Source organism: Eumetopias jubatus, unplaced genomic scaffold, assembly GCF_037043125.1.
Source record: "Eumetopias jubatus isolate StellerSeaLion01/CBP00866 unplaced genomic scaffold, mEumJub1_p1.0 scaffold_2, whole genome shotgun sequence".
NCBI lineage: Eukaryota > Metazoa > Chordata > Mammalia > Carnivora > Otariidae > Eumetopias > Eumetopias jubatus.
In genome coordinates, this window is record NW_028274808.1 from 120,572,174 (window position 1) to 120,599,363 (window position 27,190).

Consider the following 27,190-nt stretch of genomic DNA (forward strand, 5'->3'; position numbering starts at 1 on the left):
GCATTGTCATGAACCACCTCTAATCTCCGCATATGGCTGGGACCTAGAGCACTGGCCAGCCCCAAGGCCCCTGAGAGCCCTCCATAGACAGGTCAACTTCTCCCCATTTATCTCTGACCTGGTTCTGCATTCCCACCCTCTGCCTTCTTGTGGCCTGTGTCACTGAGGTCCCCACATGTTCTAAATTTAGGAATTCCCAAGTGAAAACACCCACCCTGGAGAAGCTGATAATTCTACTGAGAAGACAGCATAGGTTTGTAGAAAGAAACTGACAACACAAAAGAAAGATAAGAGCCAGTTTGGGAATCTAGAAACTAAGAGGAGTGCAAAGGAAAAAGCTTAATATAAGCTTAGGTGGTTAAAGAAACTTCACAAAGGAGCTCAACCTGAAATAAAATTTGGATTTGTAGGGTTTAATTAAACAGAGAAGTCAGTAGAGAGCATTCCAGGAAGATACAATATAAAAATGGGTAAAAAGATGGGAACATGTATGGCATTTGGAGGTGTATCTTATAATTTACATGTCTCTGACTTCAGGGTCTGCTGGGCAGTCAACAATGGGCCCATGAAGATGGGGAAGTCATCCAAAAATAAATGGATGCATACCACAGAGACAAGCCAAAGGGAAGTCTCTCAGAGAAACCCCAACCCCTTCTTCAAAGGTCCTGGCATACCTTAACATTCATGAAAAATGGTGAAGCTGGATCTTCTCTAATCTGGCCCCATTCTGCATAGTCTGATTTGAGGGGTGAGTCCACGGTAAGGACTCATGGCCAATGAGCAAGTCATAATTCCACAAAAGGTTTTCCAGGCTGATAAAGACCCCAGCCAGTGACTAGGGATCCAAGAAGCATTTGGTCCTCCAGAGGACATTTATTGAGAGTCCAACAGTATCTTAGACTGTTGGGCATGCAAAGATGACTGCTTTGGCTCTTACCTTGAGAAATTTCACAGGCTAGTAGGATGGGAATGGGATGGGACAGAAGCAGGATCTTATTAGAAATATATATATAAACAGGAAATTACAGTGGGAGTGAAGAGACAGTGGGGCTGCTCTTGGGTCCTTTGCTGCTTTGGTTTCCCTGTGAGGTTTCCTAGCAGCGACCTAGTAGAAAAATAAGATGTCTGAATATATTCAGGTAACTGAAGATGAGAATTATGAACCCATTGAAATATCATCAGAAGACGATGGGACCATGCTGCTTTCCATACTTACAGCCCAGTTTTCAGGGGCATGTGGGCTGCACTCCAGGAATCCAGTGTCTCAGTGTATGAGAGGTGTCCAGCTGGTAGAAGAAATTCTCCATGCCCCTGAGGCTGTCTGGGGAAATCTGGTATATGTTGTCAACTATCCCAAAGATAACAAACGAAAAATGGATGAGACCAATACTTCATCAGCAGTGAACGTGAAAAGAGCTGTCCAGAAAACATCTGACTTAATAATGTTGGGTCTCCCATGGAAAAAAAACTGAACAGATCTAAAAGAATACTTTAGTACCTTTTGGAGATGTTCTTATGGTTCAGGTCAAGAAAGATACTAAAAGTGGCCATTGAAAGGGGTTTAGCTTTGTCTTACTGAATCTGGAACCCAAGTGAAAGGAACGTCACAGCAACATAGGATCAATGGACGATGGTGTCACTGGAAAACTTCCTAATTCTAAGCAATGCACAGGTGAGCCTTTGAGAAGCATGAAGGTGTTGTGTTTGTTGGGCATTGTACTGAGGACATGACTGCCGTGAGATGCAGCAGTTCTTTTGCCAGGATAGGGAAGTGGTCATTGTCTTTATTCCCAACCATTCAGGTCATCTGCCTTTGTTATACTGGCAGATGATCGGGTTGCCCAGTCTCTCTGTGGAGAGGACTTGATCATTAAAAGAATCGGCCTTCATATATCTAATGCTGAACCTAAGCACAATAACAATAGACAGAAAGAAGTGGAAGATTTGATGGTAATCCAGATGGCTTTGGGAATCAGGGTGAATTTGGTAACAGTAGAAGGGGAGGAGCTGGTTTGGGAAACAATTAAGGTAGCAATATGGGTGGAGGGGTGAACTTGGATGCTGAGCATTAATCCGTCTGTAGCCCAGGCAGCACTGCAGAGCAGCTGGGGTACAATGGGTATATTAGCCAGTCAGCAGAACCAGCCAGGTATATCAGGTAATAACCAAATCCAAGATAACATGTACAGGGAGCCAAATCAGGCCTTTGGTTCTGGAAATAATTCTTATAGCAGTTCTAATTCAGGTGCAGCAATGGGTTGGGGATATGCATCCAAATGCAAGGTCAGGCAGCAGTATTAATGGAGACTTTGGCTCAAGTGTGGATTCTAAATCTTCCGGCTGGGGAATGTAGACAGCGGGGTTGGTATAGTCCGGTGGGAATTCAAATTTTCCTAAACACATAGTAAGTATATTGTAAAATACGTATGTACGAAGAATTTTCAAAATTGGTTTGTTCGGTTGTGGAATATATTCAGCAGTATCTTTGGCCTTTTTCTTTAGAAAAAAGAGGAAAAACTAAAGGAATTTTAAAAGTTTTGTTACATGAAGAATAGAAATATTGAGTGTTTAAAAGTGAACTGCTGTTTGCCTGATTGGTAAAAGCCAACACACTACAACTGATATCAAAAAGTTTCTCCAATAATATTTTATCCCTGCACATGTCAAGTGAATTCTTTGCATGTTCAAAATAGAAATCATTGATTAGAACTACATTCTTTTCTCCTTGTTTTTTTTTAAGATTTTATTTATTTATTTATTTATTTATTTATTTTAGAGAGAGCTCTGGAAGCAGGGAATGTGCGTGCAAGCAGGGGGAGGGGCTGAGGGAAAGAGAGAATGTCAAGCAGACTCCCTGCTGAGTGCAGAGCTGATGCAGGGCTCAATGTCACAATGCTGAGATCATGACCTGAGCTATGACCTGAGCCAGAATCAAGAGTCAAACGCTTAACCAACTGAGCCACCCAGGCACCCCATTTTTTTCTCCTTGACTTAATTTGAACCCCACCATATGCATTTTTTTGCATCGCCAAATCATGGCGTCACAGTGTTTTGTTCTTTTGTTTTTGCTTTTGTTTTTTAACACTTGTCTCCCTTCATATGCAAAAATGCGATATGAAACCTTCATTTAATCTCTGCAGTTCATCTCATTTCAAATGTTTATGGAGGAGGCACTCCACTGAAAGTAATGCTGTGAATACTCTGCCATAGGAATATTTCTGTCTACACACTTTCTCATTCATGAATTTGTCAGCTCGCTGCAGAGGCTGCATTTTTGACAGTGGGTGTCCCATTTTTATCTGCTACTCCTTATTTCATAGAGTTGTACCAATGCTATGAACACAAGGCTGTGATATGGAACCAGAAGGCTGTTGGAACTTTTGAAATTTTGTGTGGCGCCAAGGCACGAAAGGCTAGTATGATCGAGAAAAGGAGAGAGCCCGTGCAGAGACTTGGTGGTCCATAATGGATATTTTTCAACTTGACGAGATGTGTCTCTCAGTCCTGTGGCTTTGGTGAGAGAGTGTGCAGACAGCAAAGATAGCAAATAATGTACAAATGTTTTTTGCAGTCGAAGGACATCCACATCTGTTGGGAGACTTTAAGTGAGTTTTCTTCTTAGATAACCCATGTTAGTTGAATATGTTAAGTGAAATGATACTTGGATTCCCCCTACCCCTTTGTCAACTACCATGAGTGTTGTATGGTGTGTGCTCTTTTCTGTTACTGCCCTGTAAGTGTGGTCATGTGAACCAACGCTGATGGGTTGAGAACGTGAACTGAGCCTGTGGTGGGCTTTGCAGGAATACTCGGAAGCAGAGTTCACCAGTGAGCTTGGGGGTGTCACAAAGAAGGCTGGAAGTTGTAATGTCTGTCAGCTACCCATAAGAATGCTGTTTGATGCAGTTCTGTGTCCTGTGCTTGGATGCTTTTCTAGAAGAGTTGTCAATGTTGAAAATTATCAAATGAAACTGATTTAAATAATTCAAAACAGAAAATTACAATTCAGTTTACCTTGGAAGAATAAAAGAAGAAAAATTCACCTAGTCTAGGGACTGAGGAAGTGATCCTGGAGGAATTGACATCTTACTTAGGTCCTCAAAGATGTGGGAGTTTGATTGGCTAAGACATTCCAGGCCAGAGTGCAACATGAGCAAAGTTCTAAAGACAAGAAAAATGCATAAACAAGAAGCTGTATCTTGCTAGGATAATTTTGAGGCGGAAAATTGAGGAAGATTATCAGGGAAAATCACAAACAGAAGGAGCAAGATCCAAAGTCCAGGGAGAAGACATTGGCTGGAAAAGGATGAGTTCTAAGTTCACTCCAACAACAGGAAAATGCAGGGCAGATTCTTGAGGGGCATAAAGAAATAGATGCTTGTGAATACCGACGCACCCAGGGGCCCACACCAGGCACTTAAGGCTCAGAAGAACTGAATAATTCCTATTCCAGAAGAATGATGTTCCCTATATACCGGCCAAACTTCATACTTACTGATGGAGAGCAAGAGTAGTGCCAAGTCCACAGCTTTTCAATACCACCTGCCAATCTGCTAAAGTGGGCCCTGCAGAACTAGCAGAGTATATATTTTATACATTTATTTATATAAAAATAGTCAATACCCAAAAAATAAGATTGGAAGTATAAGTGATGCCCTGATTTTGAAAACTCTTGTTGGCCAGATGAGAAGCTTTGTTTTTTTCTATAGACAAATGGAAGGTCATTTGTCACTGACATCTCAACAAGGAGCCTCAGACTGAAGGTTCTACTAACAACTCTAGTCCAAGAATGTAGTTTAGGCAGGTCATATTTCCTTAGGCCAAATGTACATAAAGCTGAATTTCTAATTTAAAAAAATGGAGAGATAGTATGCTTTGTTCACCTCTCCATCGTAGAATTTCTTTACCTTGCAAGCTATGTCATCACTATCACCTCCTGGATTTGCAAGCATCCAGCCTCAGTGCCACTGTTCAGGAATAGAGCTATTATAGCGTGAGGTAAGGTCCCCTGTGCTCAGGCTACTCCATTTCGTAGGCAAGAAAACTACCTCTTCCATCTTAAAGCTCAGGGTTATTTTAAATTAAAAGTAAGAAAAAATCCAGAGTGCCTTGAATTCCTCAGTAGAAACATGCTACGTGAGCGTGAAGTCCACCAATGTTATGTGTCTCTTTTTCTGTAGCTTAACAGCTGGCCCAGAAGAGAAACAGATTGACTTAGATCCAAACTGGGGTCACTGTGGACAGCAGGGTGGTCATCTAAGGGGATTTCCAAAATTTTTGTTTAAAGGGTAAGAATGCAGGGGCACCTGGGTGGCTCAGTGTGTTAAGCATCTGCCTTCGGCTCAGGTCATGATCTTAGGATCCTGGGATCGAGCCCCACGTTGTCGGGCTCCCTGCTCAGTGGGGAGTCTGCTTCTCGTTCTTCTTCTCCCTCGGCCCCTCTCCTCCCCCACCCAGCCCGACTCATGTTCTCTCTGTGTGTCTCAAATAAATAAAGTCTTAAAAAGAAAAGGCGGGGGGTAAGAATGCAGAACTGCCACTGCTAATTCAGATATCAATGTAACAACAAAAAACAGCCATCAAGCAGGATGGCTTGAATTTGTTGGATTCCTGCAGGAATGCTGACTGAGAAGCCAGGGATGCTGCCAAGCCTTATAACCATGTGGTGGCATCCTAAGTGTTGGAACGTGGACTATAACCAGTAACTAGCTCACAGAATTGTTATAACATAGGCAAATACAATGTAAGTACTTTTATCATTTATTTACTTATGTAAATAATGATGTGTTTAGAAGCATAATCTCTACCTTTAGGCAAGAACGTAATCTATATGAAAGCAGGAATCAAATTCAGTATCATTAACATTACCTTCTACTTTACAGTATAATACCTGAGACACAGTAGGTTCTCAGTCCATGTTGAAAAGTTCAAGTGGAAGTGTTTATAGGAAAAAGTGGGTAGAGCCATCCTTGGCATATATGACCTCCCAGGTATTTTTGAGAAACAATCAAATGGAATTCATGATGAGGTTAAGACAAAGCCAGGTGGCTGTATACATCTAGAAAATGTAACCTCGAAGATTGAGACATGGCTTGAGAAGCAGGAGCATTTCAGGAGCCTCTGGGTAAAGGTAACAGAATAGTATCATGTCACAAATGTCATGTTATAAACGTTGCCCAGCCTGAATGTTACCCTTTCACAGAGGTCTTCTCCAAGCATCTCATTTAAGGAAGGCCTCCTGGTTTGTTTATTGCTATAACCCTAGGACCTAGAACAGTGTCGGGCCAGTAACGGCCCCTCAGGAAATACATGTTGAATGAAAGGAAGAAAAAAAGCACAGAGGAGGGAGGGAGAGAGAGAGAGAAATGTTCATGATTCAAATTAGAAAACCAGTAGAGAAGCAAAATGACTTATATGATGGAGATTTCAACTATATACCAGAAGCACAGAAGCACTGTTCAGCTAAAAAAAAGCATCTAATAAATCACTGACTCACTTTGGTGACAGTTAATTTTTAAGGCTGAGGATATGATAAAAGGCTGGTTTTAGGTATGAAGGAAACCATTGGTAGATACCATTTAAAGACAAATTTATTAAAGTGATAGCTAAATTGCACAATCACGCCTAAGTCCAAAAGAAAAATAACATATGGTACCACATGCTGGAAGAACTGGAATCTCTCTCATCTCATAATAGAAAATCACCCCAATACCATTTGTTCAGTGCCTCCTGGCAGCTAGATGGTGTTTAGCTCTAATCCCGGGAAGTGATTAGTACTGCCCTCACCTTACAGGTGAAAAGCCAAGGCTCAAAGAGGTGAAATGACTTCTCCAGTATCGCTCAGCTAAGGGGCAGCATGAGATTAAAGTCCAAAGCTACCTAATTTAAGGCCTAGACATCTTCCTTTATGAAACACAAAGGTGTGCTGCCTCTGTAGAATATGAGTGTTCTCTCAAACCTATAACTTGCCCTACTAAATATTAAAAGCCTAAAAACTTTATCAAGGCCTTAGACACAGTATTATTGAAAGGTTGCTTTCAAAATGAAGTGCTTTTATTTTAATCCTGTTTTCCAATAGACTTCTGTTATAACACTGAAAGCACGCTTCCACAGAAAAACGAGTGAGGCCTAGGGCATAATAAAAACATACTTACTCAAACAGAACTCTTTAAAAAATCATGTTCCAGATAAAGTTAATGTATAATGATAAAATATTCATGTAAACCAAGCCACACATTGATGACTGACAAGGGTTCAGTGGGCTCAAAGAGAAAACAAAGGATAGAAGCGCACTGCCTTAAAAGTTATTCTTCTATGAAATTCCCTTACTGATGTGCCACGTATAGCTCTCAGTGGCTGATGTAGCTTTGTTTTAAAGATTTTATTTATTTGACAGAGAGAGACACAGCAGAGAGGGGGAACACAAGCAGGGGGAGCCGGAAAGGGAGAAGCAGGCTTCCCGTGGAGCAAAGAGCCCGATGCGGGGCTCGATCCCAGGACCCCGGGATCACGACCTGAGCGGAAGGCAGACGCTTAATGGCTGAGCCACCCAGGCGCCCCTGACATAGCTTTGTTTTAAAGCACCTATAGAAGCTGCTGACTTCTAGAAATAAACACGGGGAGCTGGGCTGCATGGGGAAAGGAGACAGAAAAAAATCCAGAGGCCAAATTTCAAAATAAGTTGAAACTAATGAGGAAATTGATTTCTAGAAATACACAGCCAGGAGCGTTTGAAATGTGAGTCCTAGGAGTCCCCAGGCAACACGCCAAGCTTGCTCTTTATTTTATAAATTCATAGAATTGTTGCATTTTAACGCCAGGAGGTAAGTAGAATCTTCCACTCCTTATTTTTGATGCAGAATAGAAGCCTGGAAGGCTTACTAACCCATGAAGGAGAGCACAGCTGGCTAGAAGGACAGGCTTTTGAGCCATTCTATTAGGGTATCTCTTGATCAGATTTGCTTTTTCAAACTAAAAACCGTATTTCAACTAGCCTCAACACAGTAGGCAACATTAACAAATTAGCCTTAATTCTTAGATTATCTTTTTATCAAATTGTTAAAACAAAATGGCGTCTGATAAAAAAGAGAAACTTCTGAAAACATTTAAACTCTTTGGAAAAAAGATGTTTGGTAAATCTCTACAGAAAGTGAAGGTCGAGCTGAATAGTCCTGTACTAACGAGATTCAGCCGCGGGTTCAGAGTAACCAACTATACCCAGAGGGGATGTAAGAGACAGTGGAGGAGAAGTCAGAACGGCCAGGATATTATTAGCAAAGTACTTCTTTAATAGAAGCATGCCAGTTGGCACAGAATATACAGGGACCAATTTGGAGTGGAAAAGGAGAAAGAATCAAAGTGCCATGGAAAATAGGAGCAAATGAGAAGGAGGGAGAGATGAATCCGCACAACAGAACACATTTGCCTGCTTTGGCAGTGTCGCAGGCCCAGCAGAAGATGGTTCTGTCAATGGCTGCGGACGGCAATGGTTTAAGAAATAAAACACTCCACAGCCCTGCCAAGCTACATTTTTTTTTTTTAATTTAAAAACCACTCCGACAATTCTCCCAGGGACGTGAGGCTCCAAGAGTTAAGAAAGCACAGAGGCGAGGTTTCTGCTTTGTATCTCCTTCCCTTTGCTGTGTTTCCTCCACAGACCAGACGCACAGAGCTGAGAGATTACCAAGCAAAACCAAGATGCTCTACACTATGTTCCTTAAATTGTGAGCGTTTTTTTTAAATACCATTGGCAGCACTTTTTTATTATTATTTTGTTTGCAATTTCATGTTGGACTGTAGCATAAGCCATTTTCCACTTTTGTTGCCAGCAACAGATCTTGGTCGTCTGCCACTCTGAACCAGTCGCAAACCATCTCTCCCCACTATCTGTAATGTGACCCAGTTTTGGTGAGACAAAAGAGCCCCTGATCCTTAAGTGCAGCAGGCCTGGGGGAAGCTCTTCGCCAGGCATGGGAAGTATCTGACCCTCCGGGAATCGCACAATGTGTAGGTCAAGTGCCGGGTCCTTAGAGTGAGTAGCAGAGAGTTGGACGTAGGGAAAGTTCTCTTAGAAGGTCAAACGAAAAGAAGGAGAGTACTGCCTGTGCTGATTAGTGCACAGGCCTAGGACTCCACACGCTGACATGGCTTCCGGTGCCACTGGGGGGTCGTTAGGGAGATGGAGGGGTGTGGGGTCAACACAATGGGACTGCACTCAGGGCCCAGGCAACACCACTCATTTGCTTTGGAAATGCAAGGGAGTGAATCTCAATGAGCCTGAACTGTAGCATCTAAACGTGGGAATGAACATTAACCTTTTCAAGGCTACTGTTTCACAGGAAGGGGTCTGTGAAAAAGTCCTTTGTAAACTCTAATACGGCTTATGGAGATTAGTTATTTTTTTAACGGTTTTATTTATTTATTTATTTACTTATTTATTTATTTATTTGACTGAGAGACCACACACAAGCAGAGGGAGCAGCAGAATGAGAGCGAGAAGCATGCTCTCTGCGGAGCAGGGAGCCTGATACAGGACTCGATTCAAGGACCCTGGGATCACGACCTGAGCCGGAGGCAGATGCTTAACCGACTGAGCCACCCAGGCTCCCCCAGAGATTAATTATTAATGTTACCAAGCAAAATCCTTTCCTTTATGAGAATACACACACACACACACTCAAGAGGGAATACTTTGTTAATTTATTATTTCAATATATTTTTATATCCTTGGCTCCAAGAACTTAAAAGTATTCTCATATGAGTGTGATATATTCTATCAGTCTGGTAGTATGTGAGATGAATTTGTCTTTGATGAAATTAATTGAAGCATACCCACACTGGGGCTAATGGGGAAACCCTCATGGATCTCCTACCATATTCTGCTGACTGGAAAGTGAAGGAACCATTTTAGGGGTCCAAGTCATCTCCTTCATGCTGCAATATCATTCAAAAAGGGAAAATTTAGAGAAAAGTGCAAATATTGTAGGATTCCACTTATATGAAGTACATAGAATAGTCAAAACCATAGGGACAGAAAGTAGAATAGTTGTGAACAGGGGCTGGGCCGGGGAGATGCAGAGTTGTGGTTTAATAAGTTCAGAGTTTTCATTTGGGGAGGTGAGGTTCTCGAGACGGATGGTGGTGATGGCTGCACACAGTGTGAATGTACTAATGCTGCCAAACTCTTCACTTAAAAATGGTTAAGATAGTAAATTTTACGTTACATATATTTTACCATAATAAAAGAAAAAGGAAAATTTATTCAAAATGTTTGGGTCACTTAATTTGAATAATGACTTGATTGAGGTTTTTGAAGAATTTTCAAATGCACAGAACTAAAAGGTATATATTGTTTTATCACAAGTCACTAAGTAAAGAAAAACAGTTATTAATGAAGATCTTTTATTCCATGGTCACTTCTGGATTGGCATGAAGGCAAAACAAAGTTTAAAAAGAGAAAGAGTTCACACTGATCCAATAGTCCGTATTTTACTAAAACATGGCATGGCTACATCTAAGCATACTCTGTTCCCTGACAGAGAATGGGGACAATTTTATCAGCTGTAAGCGAGTTCCATAATACTAGAAAACCTATGATATTAAAAAAAAAAAAATCCTGAGTAGGACAAATAAAACAATATGGTACCCAGAGCATAAAGAGTACTTACATCACACTGCTTGTATCCAAGATAAATGTATGCACAAGGAACACCAGCCTGAATCCAATAAGAAAAAGTTTGGTATTTGAAGTACCGAAGAAAGCAAAGGGAATTTTTGCTAGATATAAGGACAGTAAATATAAAATGAATTTCAAAACCATCTGAGGAAAATTTTTTAATTTTGTATCATCATCACTAGAAATGAGATGATCAGGAAAACAAAGAAGGCATTCTTTCTACTATTTAAAGAGCTATGGCATTTGAACTGAGTTAGTACAGTCTGTTTCAAAACAGGATATTGGTGAAATCATAGGTATGATGTTCTAACTGGAAGGAGAAAAAAGGACAGAATTAATTCGGATTAAGTCAATTCCTTGAAAAGGAGTCACTCACTATGTCCATAAAAGCAAGCTCATTCCCAATCTAAGAGTCATCCCAGTAGATTTTGTGAAATACTGGAATTCTCCAATGCCCTCACTGAATAAATGGAAGTGTCAGATTGTTTCCTTTCATGAAACAGAGACTCTGGCATAACTTCTATATAAACTGTTTATTTATTTCAATCCCTGCCTTGAAGGCTTTTCTTTTTAATAAACAAAACCTGCTCCAAATATCTCCATTTTTTTTTCCATCTGTAAACTGGGCAGAACGTTATAAATTGTTTTATCCAAGTGCCTAAGACCCCTAGCTAAACTCTAAAAGAATGCAGCAACACAGAAGAAAGAAATTGTATCTTTGAGCCCTTGAAGGCCTTAAAGCTCCTTGGGGCACCAAGAGTAACTAAGATATACACCATGCCCGCAGGGCGAGTGCTTCAGGGACAATCTCCTAGGGAGGAGGAAATCCAAAAGACTGGATTTCCTCCAATTCTTTGCAACATATATGTCTCCACCATCTGAATTTTATTTCCCTTCTTTTCTTTTACCTTTGCCCTACAAACATGGTAGCTTGGTCTCAGAGGAGCAAAATTTCATTTCTTTCCTAACCTTTTCTTCCCCCTCCCCACCCCGTTTACATCTTTTTCTGCTTTGTTACTGAGGCAGCTATGCCAGTTCTAGTTCTTCGTTTGTTTTCTTGTTTGTCATCTTACCTTGGGAATTAGATTTATTGATCCAGTGACTACCCAAAAGCCAGACAAAAAAACATAGTTCTGTTGGTTCCTATTTTTTCTACTATAAATAGAGATTGCTTTTTCTTCCATTAAGAATTTAAAATTCAAAAATCAATCCATCTTATCTACTGTCTTGCCAGAATGACATTAAGTCCAAAATGCTTTCTATATACTTGATAATTTTCATTTTCACAACTGTTGACTTTTTTCACTTGGTCAAATTAGATGTCTATTGTTATGTCTTATTTGCGATACATACCCTCGTGCTCACAGGCACACACACGCGTCCATGAGCACACACAACACGTCCCCATCTTGGTTTGAGTCCTTATCATGCTCTCAGGAAACTCTAACAAGACTTTCCCATAAATATAACTCCAGTAACTTATGCCTAACAAAAGACAACGTGTCGATGTAAATACACATCTACAAAGTGTTATGAACCCACTTACGGGGCATTCTTGATCATAAACAACCATATTCTCTTTAGCATTTGTTGCTCAAAGACACAATAGTAGCAGACACAACACACGAGGCCTAAAGGAATGAGAACATTTGGCTCACGTAAAGAGTAAACAGATTTTTCAAATGTATTATTTCTCAAAGAAATAACCTGGAATGTGAGAAATGAATGGAAAGAAGCATGGTTATTAATGCATTTTCTTTTTTGCAAAATCCTGAAAACCAGCCATATGTTCCACATTATGAATATGCAGATGGTCTCAATGCAGTTATTTTTCTCTAATTAAAACCACCAGGGTAAAATAATGCAGTAGTTTAGGAAGCTGATTCAGCTGGGTCTCTTTCTTCCCTTCTCCAGAAGTGCACCAAAGCCTCTACATGTCTATATAATTTGGGGATCCGTGCTGGTAAATGAAAAAGAGAGACAAGCCAAGCAGCAGGAAGGGTAGCTTTATTCTTGGCATGCTTTGTGGTAAATTGTGCACTTTGTGAAGAAAATGCATTTCACAGATGGGTCTCTCTTAGATATTTTTGTGTAGAACCCTCCTCTGGCATTTTGTAAGCAATAACTTCTCTGAATTCAGCACCCTTGCTATGTCTGTCCTTGATCCAACAATGATGTTGAAATCAAATGTATCAAGTTAATCTGTCTGCCTATCTTCACATGTCCCCTGAATGACAGCTCAAGCTGAGCCTGTCTGTGGGGGCTGGCTGAACTGCTCAAGGTCAAGGTTTGACATTCTACTACAAGGTGCCTTACACTCCTCTTTGTTCGGGATGGACGATGGATGACAAGTATGATATGAACTATTACTGTACTTGTGCTTCATCTGCAAACAACTCCAACAAAGTGATTCTGTCCCAGGGCTTCTCTCTCCCCTATACATTTTGGGTAACTGTGGTCCTTTAGCTACCAAAGACCTATCTGATTTTTTAAAGGAACTGTTAGGGAGGCAGCCCTAGAGGTGGAGAAACTAGCCTTATGAGGGTAAGCTTAAGTTTAAATTCATATAGTTACCTTGCCTGACATCATCATTCTGATGAAACCTTTTCCTTTTAACACATACATGTGTTGGGAAACATCATACTCAATCTTTGTTAAAGGGCTTGTTAAAAAAAAAAAAAAAGAAGAAGTGTAGGCTTACATGAAATGTCCAGAATAAGACAATATATAGACAGAAGGTAGATTAGTGGTTATCGAGGCCTGGGGTGAGGGATGGTGAAAAGATTGAAGGGTGATATCTAAAGGGAAGGGGTTGCTTTTGGAGGTGATGAAAATGTTCTAAAATTGTGGCGATGGTTGTACAACCATCGGTGAATATACTATCAAGCAATGATTGTATACTTAAAAAAAAAAAAAAAAGATGTAGGAAAAGGAATGTGTGGTGAGGAGGCTACTCTTGTAAAGTAGCCTCACGGAACCTGATTTCCATTAACTCTCCAAAGCTATTACAGCTGAACTGCTCATTACCACTCAAGTGGCCAGAGCAGGATGCAAGCCTCCAGAAGAGCTTGATGAGAGGGAGGCAAGATGCAAACACGCACACCCACTCGCCTGGAGGATGGCCTCTTCTATAGCAACTTCGAATCCTTAAATGCAAAAGATGTCATTTAAAATGAGATAATAATCCTCTCTTTCCTGAGTACAGTGAAAAAAACAACCACCACCACAGCAAGACAATACTAGATATAAACTGCATGTTTATCAGGGCACCTGGGTGGCTCAGTTAGTTAAGCATCTGCCTTCAGCTCAGGTCATGATCCCAGGGTCCTAGGATCAAGTCCCACATAGGGCTCCCTGCTCAGCGGGAAGCCTGCTCCTCTCCTGCCTGCTGTTCTCCCTGCTTGTGCTCTCTGTTTCTCTCTCGCTCTTTCTGTGTCAAATAAATAAATGAAATCTCAAAAAAAAACAAAAACAAAACTGCATGTTTATCAGATTTCACCCAGGCATGGGAAGAAACATAACTCGGAACCAGAGAAAAGACAAAGGGAGGAACCTAGAGCCCAATGCTTACTTCAAATGTTTCTTCCAGGAAGCATTCAGAGGGAAAGTCACTCTTCTGCACAATGAAGTTTTACCTACCTTTTTCTAACACATGGGCATCGATCTGAAGACTCTACCAATCTGAACCGGAATGATGTATTGCATGATTTATCATCAATTTTTCGGGGCAAAGTGCAGCTACAAATACTGTAAGGTCCATTTGAAAAGGTTGTGCTGGCTGGGTCTTCCGAAGGTTCATTGAGCCATCCGAAGTTCTGCCTAAACAGGTTCAAGTGAGGCTACGGCAAAGGCAGCTGGGAGGACAGAGATCTGAGACATTTTGTACTTGTCTCCTGTTTCTTACTGCTGGTGAAAGTTACTAAGCTCTCCCTTCACACTCACCTTTCTGTCTCTGTTTGCGACTCAGGATCTAAGACTCTGCAGCCCAAGGCAATGCTTTGTCAGCTAGGTGCCTGTTAAACTCTACCAGCAGGGAACAAGGGAAGACGGAAAGGCTGGAAAAGGGAGAGGGCATTGGCTCCTGTTGTCTGCTTCCTGAATCTCTTTTGTTTCCTGCCCCTCTCGGGTTGTGGCTTTATTAGCATCCTTGAGCAATACTTTTTCAGCCCAGCAGTGGCAATCCCTTCCAGTAGTAGAAGTCTAAGGTTCTAAAACTCAAGGAAATAGCCTCATGATGCCACTTCAAGGATTCTAGAACCAGTCTTGGTATGCCCCTTGTAAGACTCCAACACCAGCTGACCGACAGCCATTCTCAGTGTCCTGGTCTCAGAGGGTCACTTCTCTGAACTCGGAGATACCAGTACCGGGTACCATCCACACCTCAGAATCTCCCTTCCCTACGATTTTCTGTTTAATAATGTCAACCTCTTCCCATTGTTCCCTTACCCCTAAAAATGTTTGCTGCTTCCTCCAGGTGGATCCAACTGCATAATTTACAGGGTCCAATGAAAAATGAAAATGTGGACCACTTGTTCAAAAATTACTAAGAATTTCAAGATGGTGACAGCAGAGCATTAAATCACTCATGGGGCTTTCTAAATTTGAGATCCTGTGTGAACACAGAGGTCACACACACATGAAGATAGTCCTACCAATAAGGGACTACCTCTGGGAAACAATAATGCTCATTTTTGGCATTTTCAGTTCATTAATACCAAATTAACAATTGTTCCCATTAAATTCTCTCTGTTAAAATAATTAACATAGTTTCTGTCCCTAGACTGGCTCCTCGCTAAGACTATTTTTCTGTGCTTCCTGGTGAAGGAGTGATGAGAAGGTGTCTCCAGAGTGGCAGGAGGCCTCTTTTTCTGTACCATCTCCTAACAAGAAAGAGAATTCAGAATTCAAGTTCCAACCCTCATCTTGGTGTTCTTGGGATCAATGTCCAGGAGTCCATAGTTTAAACCATCCTGACACATTTCATTCATATCTGTTTCCTAGCAACATGGCCACCAATGTTCTGAACATTCATGGTCCCTGAAATATAGCAGTACATGGTCCTGAGTTAATACAGACACAAGTAATCTAACTATATATGGTAGTTACTCCCCCCGATAATTACTTAAGTAGAAAAAAATCTTAATAGGTGGAAAATACTCAGAAGTTTAAATTCCTCAGAATCTTTGGCAAGTTGAGAATCAAATCATGCAGTAGTAAGCATTACCTTCAATAATCATTTCCCAAACTGATAAAACATTGCATCCATCTCTTTTACCTCTTTTAGGAGCTGAGAGAAATTCCTTTGGGCAGTAGAGACTAACAGAAAGGCTATCATCTATTAACTTGAGCTCTCTCAAGGAGGGAAGCCCTTTAGTCAAGCATTCTCAACTGAAGACTGCAGAATGGAGCGCCCTCAAGTCCCAGTTATTAAAAATAAAACTTACTTTACTCAGCAGTAAAAAGACAGAAAAGCACCAAATACTCATGCTGCAGTTACTATGTGATTGAGTGCAGTTATGCTATACTATTTCAAAAGTTCTGTCAAGTATCTGTCCAAGTATCTGATACCAACCCACAGCTACCAATTATTGAACACTTATTATGCATAGTCTTGGATTAGCATTTTATTTTTTTTTAAATGATTCTTTTTTTTTGTTTTTTTTTTAAGATTTTATTTATTTATTCATGAGAGACACACACAGAGAGAGAGAGAGAGAGAGGCAGAGGAGAAGCAGGCTCCCAAGGAGCAGGGAGCCCAGTGTGGGACTCGATCCCAGGACTCTGGGATCATGACCTGAGCTGAAGGCAGACGCTTAACCATCTGAGCCACCCAGGCGCCCTTGGATTAGCATTTTAACACAGATTTTCTTACTTATCCTCATAACAGCTCCAAAATTGATATAGTTATGCCCCCATTACTTGGGAAGGAACCAAGGATCAGTTTGGTTAAGAAACATTCATGTGGTCATGATTAATGTTGACTCCAGGTAACACAACACAAAATTTTTCTTGATTTTAGAAACAAAAGCAAATTTCCCCAGATGTTTTTATATCATTTCCAAATTATTCAAATTATTATCAAATTATTCTCTGAAAGCAGTTATCACTGGTGATGAATTAACTTAGTAGATCACTAAGATCCATTCTTCAAGATGGCATCATTCCAAGATAAGTAGATAAGCAGAAACCACCTAGTGCATAAATGCAGGTAAGTCGCTAATTCTCCAATAGCTCCTCAGGTCACACACACAGAAGAGAGCACTTAGAGACCTCCAAGAATGAACATTACCCTTTAGAGTCAGGTCTGCTTCTAAATGACATCAGTGTCAGATAAAATCTAGAAAATTCAGTCCATTATGCAGATATTTTCATGTGTCTGACTATCTTATGTAGACAGGATGTATGAATATTTATATGAATTCTTTGGTATTTACTTAGGTATTTGGCATTAACCTATACTTTTCCAGACAAGTCTTTGTTAGGCTCCTTAGTCATGCCACAACTTTCATGGCTCTCTCGATAGATAGATAGATAGATAGATAGATAGATAGATAGAGATAGATAGAGATATATACATCTCATTTCCTCTTACCCTTGTCTTGCCTACTACAGTTTCTATGAATGAAGGATTCACAATATTGTTTCTGTAATTAATAATATTAAAAACAAATAAAGGAAGGGGCAAATGAAGGGGGGGAATCGGAGGGAGAGACGAACCATGAGAGACTATGGACTCTGAGAAACAAACTGAGGGGTTTCCAGGGGAGGGGGGGTGGGGGGATGGGTCAGCCTGGTGATGGGTATTAAGGAGGGCACATACTTCATGGAGCACTGGGTGTTATACGAAAACAATGAATTGTGGATCACTACATCAAAAACTAATGATATAATGTATGGTGACTAACATAACATAATAAAAGAAAAAAGGAAAAAAAATTAAAAAATAATGGTAGACATATGATTTAGAATTTGCATTTATGAATAACCATGGAAAACATAACTGGAAAGTTTGGTGGGTACCAAATTATCCAGCTAAAGGAGGCCGTAGTCCATTCGGGAAGGCATAGGGCAGCTTTAGCTCTGCAGATTCCTAAATCTGCAAATCTGTTGAAAACCCAAAGTGGAAAATCTATGCACCCAATCAAGCACAGTGAGCACTATTTGGAAACTTTCTCTACTAAACACATACGTTTTAGAAATGTAAAGAGGGTAAGGGAAAAAACCTGCAGAGTCTTAGAACTCAGGGAAAATGCCCATGAAGGTTAGTCTTATTATGCAGACTGATGGCAAGCAATGGGATCATTAAAACCACCTCAAGGCATGCAGGAGGCCTTTTTGCCCAAAGAGCTGTAGATAATATCAATCAGATGGAGCAGAATATTGGGTTGAGTCAGCAAACACTTCTCCCCCATGGTTCACCCATTAATTGCATATATTTGTACTTCTTTAACATCAGCAAACTTCTCAGTCTAGAATAGCTTTCTGAGATACACAGCTCTGCCTACACTTTAATAATACACTAAAGTTGCCTATGGTAAAGCCCATCCTATATTATCTGAAAATGTATTTAATGCAGTGACTGCATTTCTAATCAGTCCTCCATATATTCTACTCTCAGTTATGAACAAGGCCATTAACATCTTCATAAAATCTTTGGTGTAAGAACTTTCTCCTGCCGTTAACACCTCCTCTACCGAAGTGTGTATACGGTGTTCTTTGAGGTGTGTATATGCCTGTGTTTACTCATGCTCATCTCAGCCATATAACTAATGCTCAAGAACAGATCAAAGAGCATGTCAGGGGTGGCGAGGGGGGTAGGAGAAAGAATAAGAAGAGGGTTCTAGAACAAAATAACAACTAGTACTTACAAAACTGGTACTTAGAACTTGTACTAGGTACCATTATAAGTACCTGACATGTTACTTCATTTTAGTCTTTATAGCGCCTCTAGGAGGTAAGTATTATTATTACCCCCATTTTACAGTCAAGGAAACAGAAAGTTAAAACAACTTGCCCTCACTTACACAACTGAGAGGAGAATTGTGACTCAAACCCAGGTAGCCTAACTCCAAAGTTCATGCGCTTGATTATAATGTCACATGGCCTTTTTTTACAAGTAGAAAAATTTTTTAAGATTTATTTATTTATTTTGAGAGAGAGGGAGAGAGAGAGAGCACGCAAACAGGAGGAGGAGCAGAGGGGGAGAGAAAGGGAGAGAAATCTCAAGCAGACTCCCCGATGAGTGGGCAGCCTGACGTGGGGCTCAATCTCAGGACCCTGAGATCATGACCTGAGCTGAAATCAAGAGTCAGACGCTTAACCAACTGAGCCACCCAGGCGCCCCCAAGTAAAAATGTTTTGAAAGATTATTCCTGCAGGCCCAACAACACGGGTAACTCTTTTTTTACTAAAGTCTATAATAGAGCAGAAACCAAAACGACAGTCTTTTCAAACCTGCTCCTATCTTTTAGAGACAGACAGGTAAATAGAATATATATTGTATATATTTATATATATAAAACAAATTGACTCTCAATACCTTCATAATTTCTAGAAAAACTAAGTCAGAAAAACAGTTTGAGAATTTTTTTAAATAAAAAAGAATGTTTTTTCTAATCATGCAATTATATATCCACTGAAATGTTACTACTCCAAAAAGAATAAAAAACCGGGAAGAATATAACAGAGAACTGCAGAAGCAGACAACTCAAGTCCCTACATAATCAAAATTGAGGTAATATTTTCCATAGTGTTCAATTCCTTGAATATTGAATATCCCTACATTTACCTGTAAATATAAAATTCCAGGGGCACGTGGGTGGTTCAGTCGGTTAAGCAGCTGGCTCTTGATTTTGGCTCAGGTCATGATCTCAGGGTTGTGAGATTGAGCCCCAGGTCAGGCTCCATGCTCAGCAGGGAGTGTTCTTCTCTCCCTCTCCCTCTGCCCCTCCTCCCCTTTCTCTCTCTCTCAAATAATTGAATAAATCTTTAAAATTCCAAAGCCTCATGTTTTAATAGCACTCTCATAATTGGGGTTATCTCCACTGACCATCTTGGACCTCCATTGTCACATGTAATCAAAACCTGAAAGTAAGACTATTTCAATATATTTTATGCAATTCTATTGGACTAACAGTTTTGGGGCTTTGGATATGGGCAGGGATTTAACCGAAGCTATAAATATGAATATGTTTCCAGATCTCTCTTAGCAATTCACAGCTGAGAAGGAAAGAGATATACACACAATAACTAACATGAATAACAGGCAATCTCCGACAAGTGCTTGTCAGAGAAGTAGCAGATGGAGGATGAGAGCAGAAGGGCATCTGAAATGGAAAGAGTTGAGATGCTCAGGTATCAGTGGCAAGGCACACGGGAAGAGGGCATCGGGAGAAGAGTCTGTACCAGCCAAGACATGTGGGTTCCAGGGGGAGAGAAGAGGTCAGCGTAAGACCCTGAGAAGCTGGCATGTCAGGTGGGTGAACCGTGGATTTGTCAGTAGTCTAAAGAGACACCGCTCAAGCAGACTGGAGGAACTCATGTCCTTAGCTAAGAAAGCTGGACTTTTCCCAACAGCCAGATAGAAAAAGCCAAGTTATAAAACCATGTGGCACCTTCTATCTGTCCAACTCCTTTTTGAAAGTGAGGAAGATTTAAACAAAAACAACAGCAATAACTGATTCCATAGAATTTTTGAGTGTGACTCCACAGAATTTTTGGGTGTGAAACATTGATTCCTAATGTGCAGTACAATGGATCCAGAGTCAGTAGAACCAAGTTCTAGCTGTAATTACTTAAGTTATTTATGAAGTGACCTTGGACAATCACCCTAGTGTTCCTCAGGGAGCTAGATGTGCAGAATGATCCTGCCCAACCTCTCCAGTTCGGTGGAAGTGCCTCAGGGGAGGTTAGGAAAGACAGAGCCCTCACTCTGCCTTCCTAAGCTTTACTCTATACATTGGGCTTCTACGTAAATTTTCAGTTGAAGAAAGCGTTCTAAGATTTAAAAATCATTTAAGAAACACCCGACTGTATCATTCCTTGATATCTCTTCATATGATTTAGGGGTGAATTTCCTGTTAATATCTAAATGTGCCCCTTATATACGTTCACATGCTTTCATGAATGCATTTGGAAAAGGCCTAACAGGAGTTCCAGTTTTGTTTCTTTGTCAAACGGGCTTTGTGATACATTTTCTCATATCTGGTTCATGGGCATGTAGGTAGACAAATAAACACTCCATAAACACAGGGCATGATTAGTGGTATAAAATAACAGAAACCAAGTAGGACTCTGTGAAAGATGAGCTTCTGGCTTAGTCATTGTCCCAGCAGTTCTCAGCTCCCCAGAAAACACAGAATATCCACAGGGAGCCAAATTTGCCAAATCCTCTGTCTTGCTCCATTAATTCTCAACATCCCAGGGAGCATGGTTCACAGCGAGTTGCCTAGTCAGTGAAATGGCCAGCATACAGGGAATGAGCCATAAACATTAACTGACAAGGATGAATAATTCTGCTTGACTTCCTGAGCAATTTAGGGACTTGGGCAATGTCTAAAGGGGCACTAGCTGGGTTTTGTAATTATGAAGGATAGATTGATTTGAGTCCAGTAGTAGAGGTGGAGATCTTCTCCCCCAGCAGCTAAGACGGACCACCCGGGGCCATTTTTCCTTAGAAGGGCTGATTGCTCCATACCTTTGCACATCCCCTCCTACCAGTGCAAAATCCACCTAGGCTAGGTCCCACTTGCTTAGGACTGTTCTTTGCTAACTTTCAGATAGGAAATATAGCCAGCTTATCTGTGTTCATGTTTAAGGTGTTACTTGAAACTGGTACCAGATCCCGGAAGGAATTAACTTAGCTAACACAGCAACATGTAAGAGGTTCGGCTAACAGGTTCTGCTCACCCTGCAGATACCAGAATCTTAACTGTGATAGCCAGCAGGGCACTAATAAAATCTGGGGGTTCTCTTTATCTCAGACTTAGTAAGAAAATAAAAATAGATTAGTTTAAAAGATTGAACGAAAACTAGAATTAGATATATTTTTATTTTATTATACAGTTAACTTAGACACTCAAAAAATTATAAAGGATCAGATGCCTGGGTGGCTCAGCTGGTTAAACATCTGCCTTTGGCTCAGGTCGTGATCTTAGGGTCCTGGGATCCAGCCCATATCAGGCTCCCTGCTCAGTGGGGAGTCTGCTTCTCCCCTCTCCCTCTGCTGCTCCCTCTCCTCTCTCTCTCCCTGTCAAATAATTAAACAAAATCTTAAAAATATATATATATAAAGGATGTACAGTGGGAATTCTGATAGAAATTTCCAGCTCCTCATCACCACAAGTTGATGAAAATCCTTTGTTAGATAGGGCTGAGAGAGTGGTTTCTGCTCTGATTTGATGTGAATTCAGCTTCCCTTTGTATTGTCACATCCTGCTAATCTGTGCAACATTATGTTCTCCTGTGCTAGACCACTCTGCTATAGACTGAGGAGCATTTTTCTGTTTGTATTACTAGGCATTGTCTCTGTATTTGCTCAAAGTTCAGATTTTAACAGCCTATCTTCAGCAGGCTCATTGTTAAGAAGCTTTCTTGACTTCTGCTAGACAATCCTTGTTATGACCTGCTTTCCCAGAAATGGTGTAAGCTTGCTTACAGCGCATGCGCACACATCTGCAATTTTTATCTCTCAACTGAGTATGGCCTGTTTCCCCTGTATTTTTCCTAATTGACATTACTGCCACTCTGAAGGGGTGGTACGCATTATTGCCTACTTGTTTTGATAAGAATTGAAACTTTCAATGTCAAGGCATATGTTTGAAAAAGTGGATTCTCCTCTCAAGCAGAAATATTGAAACCACAAAAGTTCAATGGTGATGTTATCAAATCTGGCTGTCTAGAAGCTTCTGTTTCTCACGGACAACCCCCGAGCTCCTGAGTCCATATACAATTGCTTCCTGAATACTCCAGATGGAGATCTAAAAGAAACTCAGAATCACATTTCAAACAAAAATTCTTGAATTCCAGCTCACTTCTCAAGATTCGTTCCTCCCTCAGTCCTTCCCCTACTCAGTAAAATGACACAAAGATTCAAACAGTAAGTAAAGTAAAAAATATAGGAGTCATCCTACTTTCCTCCCTTTACTCCTAAACCACCAATAAGAGTTATAGGCTCACCCTCCAAAATATTTCTGACCTGACTCCCTCCTCTCCATCCCTGCAGCCACCATGCTCACCCCAGGAGCCATCCTGCTGACCAACACCATGCTATGGCCTCCCCACTGCTCTCCCTACTCCCACATCTACACCAATTGTGGATCACCCTGATCAAAACAGAGTCACACGGCCAAGTACCTTCAAATTGGGTTAGCCAGTCAAATTTCATCATCTTTTCAACTCATAGAAATATGTGCAAGAGGTTTAATCAAAGAGAGCTACAGCAGTGGTAGTAGTCACAGTAAACACATACTGCTCTCTGGCCACGTGCCAGACACTATTCCAAGCATTATGCATGCATTAACTCATTTAATCTTCACAGTAAACCTATGAAGTAGGGATTTTATTAGCTCCTACTACATGTTGAGCATCTGTTCCATGATTGGCTCGTGTTCTGTATTGCATGGGATACAAACAAAAGATACTGTACATTTCCTGACCTCAAGGGTAAGTTTTTCTTCTGTGGAAAGGTATTTAGAAATAAAACAAGTAACAATTTTTAAGAAACCCAGAGTGACGTGTATAAAACATAGATCAGATTGGCTCGACTCCCCTGGGGAAAACTCTCCCCACTGCACTTCAAATAAATTCACTCTTACCATAACTTATACAGGATGGCCTTGCCCCTGTCCCTTTCCCTTGCACAACTCTTTCCCCAGCTCCGGTCAGAAGGAACACGGTCTTCCCTGTTCCCTTCCCATAGAACTTTGGATAGACAGCACCTTCTCCCTCTTCACATCCCACTTCAACCATCACTTCCTTCCCTGCCATGTTATCTACAGTAGCCAGACTCCTTTAACCTGGTCAGATTTTATCACATTACTCTAGTTATTTGCTTTTATCATTGTCTGATTGATCATATTTATTTATTGGTTTACAGCCTGTCATCCACTTCTAGAATAAAAGCTCCGTGAAGACAGAAACTCGTCTGCTTCATGCATCACTCTCTCTCAGCACAGGTGGTATGAGGTATAGAGCAGATCCTCAATAAATATTTGATGACTTTAGGTGGTTCCTGGGCCGGGATACTAGCTCTGCCACTTACTGTGTCATTATTGTAAAGTTGCTTAATCTACATTTGCCTCAGTTTTCTTGTCTATAAATGAGGACATCGGTAGTATCTGTCTCATTAGGTTGCTGTGAAGACTAATTAAAATAAAATATATAGGGGCGCCTGGGTGGCTCAGTCGTTAAGCGTCTCCCTTCGGCTCAGGTCATGATCCCAGGGTCCTGGGATCAAGCCCCACATCGGGCTCCCTGCTCTGCGGGAAGCCTGCTTCTCCCTCTCCCACTCCACCTGCCTGTGTTCCTCTCTCGATGTGTCTCTCTCTCTGTCAAATAAATAAATAAAATCTTTTAAAAAATAAAATATATAAAGCACTTAGGAAAGCAATAATCAAGTGTTTTTTATTTTTATTGGAAAAATAACTGACCCACATCATGTAAGCTCTATTACCAGTAACTGCCATCAGAAAATGTATGAAATTTAGAAGAAATCTTGTGAAGATCATGCTAATAAAATTCTTAAAAAGGGCGTTTCTGAATTCACGGCGAATGGTGGGTGACATAGATGTAATTAGGGAGTTTCGTGAGTCTCATCAAACTTTTCTTCAGAATTTGCTCCTCTTCCTAAACATAGATCTGAAACCAACTCTCTAAGGCAAAGCACAATATTTGCTACCAAAAAAAAAAAAAAAAAAACGAGAGAGAGAGACAGAAAAAAGAAAAGAAAAATAAATGGAATTCAAGTCTAGAAAATGCACTTATTAACAATGCAAGCTGGTCATTTAATCACTCAGCCTCCATTCTTTCATCTGTCAAATAGTAATATAAGAATATCTAAAAAGGCACAGTGAGGGAATACAATGATATTCTAATAGTGTTATATGGTGACAGATGGTAGCTACACCTGTGGTGAGTAGAGCATAACATATAAAGGAGTTGAATTACTATGTTGTATGACTGAAACAATGTAACATTGTGTGTCAACTATACTCAAATAATTTCTTTAAAGAATGTTTAATTCATAAAGCTAGATGAGATTCATAACAACCTATATAAAAACCCACTGCTTCTGTAAAGACTAGCAAGGAGTTGGGGTTAGCAGCAGTGTCTTTTCATTTGCCCTCAATTAATTGAGTCCCTCCTCAGCTAAGTGCTAGAAAAGTAAGACTTCTGGGGCCACTGAGCATAAAACAGAGCCTTACCCTCAAGGAGTTCAGAGCATGGAGGCAAGACAACCTTACAAACAAAGCAAGCAATGTGATGACTACAGCGAGGGAGGTGAGCAAGAGTTGCAGAGGTTGCTGGGGCAAGGAAATTATTAACTCCATCTGGAGTGGGTGGGAGGCATGCTGGGAAGGACTTCCTGATCTCCTCATCTGCTCAGACCCAAAGACTGGTCTTGTGGTCAGGAGCATTTCCAGGAGATCAGGAGCGCTCTGAAACTAATCTAGAGTTTGGCTCTGTTCGAGGAACACCTAAGCTGGCCTTGACACACTCAAACCTCAGAGAAACTCAAACCCCATGTGTTATATTCCAGCTTGTAAGCTGACACTGAGGCCGCCTGTACTTCTCAGAAGTTCTCTAAATTGGAGATCTAGAGCCAGAATAAACCACTTGGTTTTCTTGGAATGTCCACTATCCCTGCGATCACCTTTTATCTGTCTGTAGAAATGCTAAGTTTCATTCAAGGATCAGCTCAAATCTCCTCATCCCCAAGAATCCTTCTAATGCCCTATCTGTGTTGATATCCCTCAGCCACTCACTCCTTGCCCTGATGCATTTTAAGCCCCCAAATTCATTATATCTTTCTTGTGCTAATTATGTTGTCACATGTTTCTTACATTTGACAGTATAAGCTACTATAGTAGAAATGTGTTCCTTTTGTTTTGTTTTTATTCTGCCTTGTTTTAATGTTTTGCACAGTGTAGATGCTCTATTCCCAATTCCAAACTCATATTCTGAAAACAAGACCCTAAAAATGGAATGAATGCAGTCTTTGAAATGAAACAGGTCTAGTGTTTAGAAGACAGGAAGGCAACAGGCAGAACACAGGTACATCTCTATGTAAAAAACTTAAGGAAGGATTTCCAACCAACTCTGTCACCAGGATCTGCCTAAAATTCTTTCTACAGAGCACTCACCTGACTAGAGACTCATTCTCCCCAAAAACAAAAAGGCAAATATCACTTGGTAAGATATCAGTTATTCATAGAAGTTTTGAAGTTATTTTCAAAGACAAGCCAGATGCTAAGGATAACACAGGCTACTTAGGGAATCAACGAAATATTTGCCCTTTTTCAGTTATTAACTGAAAAATCTTGGAAATAACCTTCCTCAATTCTTGAACCTCAGAAACCTTACTACAAAACAGGGGTAATGAAGTTTTCTTCAGAGGACTGAGGTGAGGATACAGATAAGGTTTATGTGAAAGTGCCTGGAATAGTAGGAACTCAAATTTGGTCCTCTGTTCCCCTCTCCTCAACACCTAGCTGCTTTACTATTCATTAATTCATTTGCTAATAAATATTTATTACATACTTGCTAGATGCCAAGTGCTGTGGGAACTGCAATGAACAAGAAAAAAGGGTTCCTCAGAATAGAGAGCCCAGGAGAAGACTCTCAACTCTATGGTCAACTAATCTTCGACAAAACAGGAAAGAATGTCCAATGGAAAAAAGACAGTCTCTTCAACAAATGGTGTTGGGAAAATTGGACAGCCACATGCAGAAGAATGAAGCTGGACCATTTCCTTACACCACACACAAAAATAGACTCAAAATGGATGAAAGACGTAAATGTGAGACAGGAATCCATCAAAAATCCTTGAGGAGAACACAGGCAGCAACCTTTTCGAACTCAGCCACAGCAACCTCTTCCTAGAAACATCGCCAAAAGCAAGGGAAGCAAGGGCAAAAATGAACTACTGGGACTTCATCAAGATAAAAAGCTTTTGCACAGCAAAGGAAACAGTCAACAAAACCAAAAGACAATTGACAGAATAGAAGAAAATATTTGCAAATGACATATCAGATAAAAGGTTAGTATCCAAAATCTATAAAGATCTTATCAAACTCAACACCCAAAGAACAAATAATCCAATCAATAAATGGGCAGAAGACATGAACAGACATTTCTGCAAAGAAGACAACCAAATGGCCAACAGACGCATGAAAAAGTGCTCCACATCACTTGGCATCAGGGAAATACAATCAAAACCCCAATGCGATACCACCTCACACCAGTCAGAATGGCTAACATTAGCAAGTCAGGAAATGACAGATGTTGGTGAGGATG

General features: G+C 40.6%; 1 pseudogene; it reads left to right on the forward strand.

Annotated features, from left to right (window-relative positions):
- The first annotated feature begins 1,121 nt into the window (after positions 1-1,121).
- LOC114201315 (TAR DNA-binding protein 43 pseudogene) lies at positions 1,122-2,353 on the forward strand (annotated as a pseudogene).
- Positions 2,354-27,190: the final 24,837 nt, after the last annotated feature.